Source organism: Pinus tabuliformis, chromosome J (assembly GCF_031772625.1).
Source record: "Pinus tabuliformis cultivar Carrire ecotype Pingquan chromosome J, CPIR1, whole genome shotgun sequence".
Lineage (NCBI taxonomy): Eukaryota > Viridiplantae > Streptophyta > Pinopsida > Pinales > Pinaceae > Pinus > Pinus tabuliformis.
The window spans coordinates 201003439-201007108 of record NC_142295.1 but is presented as its reverse complement, the minus strand read 5'-3'; the positions used below and the strand labels follow the sequence as shown (position 1 = coordinate 201007108).

Here is a 3670-nt window from a genome sequence, read left to right as displayed (position 1 = left end):
TTATTTTAACTACTCTATATAACTTAAACATAGAAAAATTACAGCAATATCAATTATATATATGAAAGAGTTATATTTATAAAATGAAAAATTATATTTGAAATATATCTCTATATGCATGTATGTGTGCGAAAAGAGTTATATTTAAACAAAATATATAATATTGGAAAAAAAAATATGATAATACTTATACATTTCATAAATATTATTATAAAAACAAGTAAAATTACAAAGGAAGGTTAAAATATAAATAAAAGTTATATTACGGAAAAATTATAATATTTAAAATAATAAAATAAAAATATGCATAATATCTTTCCAATATAATATTCTATTACATTTTAGATTATATATGCAAATGATAATTATATTTTGACATCTGAAAGCATAAATGATAGTATAAAATATTTTTTTGGGTCTTAAAAGTATATTTATTTATTTATTTATTGTCTTATATATTTCTCTATCTGAAACCCGATGATCGTATAAGCAGAAAAGCGGCAGGGAACGCTGCCACCGTAAGAGAGAAAAATATACCGCTTGGTAAAATCACTGGTGGCTATCTTGTTTCGCAATACCAGTTAATCACTCGTACCTCTTTGATTTTTCTAACCAATCCAATTTGAAAATAAAAAGTCTGAACAAATATGGTTACACTATTAAAAAATTTAATGTTACTAATTGTAATATATTTAATGTTACTCATTGTAATATTCTTTTATGGTTACACTATAAAAAAAAATTAATATTTAATGTTACTAATTGTAATATGGTTATATCTGAGCCATGGCGAACGTAGGGAGTTACATTGTAAAGGTCGAGGATGGCAAACAGTCTCGAGAAGGCAGGCCTTCGATGGGGCATGTCTATCGCAGCATTGATGCGAAGAATAGATTTCTGAGCCCTCCGCAGGGGATTGAGAGCTGTTGGGACATCTTCAGGGTTGATAAGATGGTTTTACCCCTGGCACCTGGGAAGTTTTATGGAGGCAGTCTTCCGAGCCCAATGGATCTACGGGTTCAATGCGGAGAGAATCGATCCGCCGCCCTCTCACTCGGTCTCGCTACTGTCATGGGCGAACGAGGTGCACTGGTCTATGGGCGGTCTCTGCTCCAAGAGAAAGCAAATGCAGGGCAAGATTGAAGGAAGCATCAAGAAACTCAGAGCCATTGAAGAGGAGGAGGAGGAAGCCGAAGCTCTCGCTGTCTCGGGAGGTTTCTTGGATTCTAACTCCAGGAACACCTGTGCTACAATGGCTGACGAAGGTATAATTAGATCTGGCATGGAAACTAATGAAAAACCTTTCGAAAATGGATCTTCGGGTGTTCGAACCCTGGCAAATCTTCTTGAAAAAATCTCTTCGGGGTTCGAGCCCAGGCAAATCCATCTGAAAACGGCTCTTCGGGGGTTCAAACCCAGGCAAAGAAGTCGATCCAGCGTGATCCTTCTTCTGATAAGGTGCAAAAGAGCGATCAGGGTACTTTAGGGTTTGTTGAGGCTTCTGGCAATGTTAAAGCCGCTGAAGACAATATGGGTATTAGGGTTTCTCCCAGGAATAAGAAGAGGAAAGGGGAGTCTGAGAACGCAGAAGTCGAACCCGAGACTAGCAAGGATGATAAATCTGCGAGCTGCAGCGGCAGTATTGCATCCCCTGCATTGGCGAGCTCCGAAACTACAGAGCATTATGGAGGTATAGAAGCGGGACAGCTATGCATGACCCAGAGGACCTCAGAACCCCCCTCCCGCCGCCAGCCCCCCCCCCGCGGTAATTTCCAATCGTTTTAATTTTTTATTAAAATCCCTTTGGGGAAATCTACCTTGATTTGGGTCCATGCAATAGACGGTATTATGGACCCGAAGAATATCATCCCCCAACAAATTGGCTATCCGAATGGACTACAACATCTGCCATCTGCTTTATGGGGGCAGAACCTTACAAGATTACAGATCCATTTTTTACTAAAACATTATACCAGAATCTACTATAATACTTAATCTGAGATTGTGAGGTGTGAGGTGGTGCAGCAATTTACAACTCAACAAAACAAATAGGAGGCAGTGGGACAAGCACAAAACCAAAAAACAACTCAGATACACAACAAAAGCACATAAATGAAGGAATATCATTCAAGAACATCTTACAAGGGGGAAAATCTCCTACAGAGGAAGCAGGCTGGAGCAGAACCTAGTCCATACATGGTGGAGCAACTGAACTATACACCAGAACTAAATACAGACATACTAGAAATAGATGATGTATGTAATAGTTATGAATCACAAGCCATCATTTATCGTTTCAACGGTTTGTGGCCAAAACCGTTTGAACTATTCCACTGGATTATCACAAAATAGACTTTAAATTGTGAGATTCACCTATGCTCAAAGGGTTTTTCATTGTCAAATTCCAATCAACAGAGATAAGAGACATAGTGATATAGGAGGGGCTTAAAAAGTGAGAATCTAGATTCATTTTATTAATCAAATACAATTACATATATACAAGAAGTGTTGTCTCAAGATAGGGAGACTATTTTGGATACACAATCTGTCGGTTGAAGAAATCTCTCAACCACACACCAAACTAGAAAATGGATCCTAACAGACTCCTTTACTTAGTGAGAATCACAACTAGAGAAAAGTAGGAATTAGATATTCCAACACTCCCTCTTAATGAGTATTTGTCTCGATATCAGTTTGCAAAGTCTACATCTGGTCCAATCTGGTAATCAAACCTTGTACCTTGTTCATTCAATTGTAGGTGTCCATATAAAGAAACAACCATGTACCAGAATGCATGGGTTTCCAACCGCTGCAACTGCTAGTCTACTAGGAAGTCCTTCACATAAATGGTTCATCCACCTCTTAATGAACTTTCTTTGACTTGGTCCATTACACTATGAGATATGTTACATCTCTCAATTCCCCCATTAATCGAAGACTCAATTCTCTGATTACATATCAAGCTTAGATATGAGTACACTTGCCACCCTCATACTTACCTAGTGGTTGATTCCACAACCTCATGTCACTAGGGACCACATAACAAAAGGGTATGCATGCCTCTCCAGGTCTTACAGTCATATGCCCTTTTAATATACTCCAAGCTTAAGAAGATACTAGGTACATAAAACATTTTAGGGACCACAACTGTCCAAAACACAAAATATGAAATGTAGATTTGCTATGATTACAATGTGTGACTCACAATACAACATGGTAGTGAGTCTATTCCACTAACTCACACAAACTTTCACCTAGGTGTCCATCATCATTTAATTTCCAGTGTCACTGTTGCACAAAAACAATATTTATTGCACTTCAACCTTGACCAAGAGTGCCTTTAGTATTCTTTCTTTTTCTGGTTTAATTATCTTGGATTCACTTGCATGATTTGTTAGAGTAGCTAATTCTAACAAAATCACTCCACTGAGTTAGCTAAGCTCAATGCTTCTAATTCCAAAACATTTATAAATACTACTGCATTAGAGTTTTTTTTTTTAAATATGAAATTCTAACAATTTTCACTTTTACATTGAGTTGATCAGACTCAATCCTTTTACCTTCCCAAACTCTATTTCTGTCAAGTTGACATCAAGAAAAAAAAGGTAAACCTCCAGTTGCATGAGCAACACACCATGGCAAAAATAAAACTCCTATATTTGTGAACCAG

General features: G+C 37.2%; 1 pseudogene; it reads left to right on the top strand.

Annotated features, from left to right (window-relative positions):
• Positions 1 to 951: 951 nt before the first annotated feature.
• Positions 952 to 1785, top strand: LOC149226364 (uncharacterized; annotated as a pseudogene).
• The last annotated feature ends 1885 nt before the right edge of the window (positions 1786 to 3670 follow it).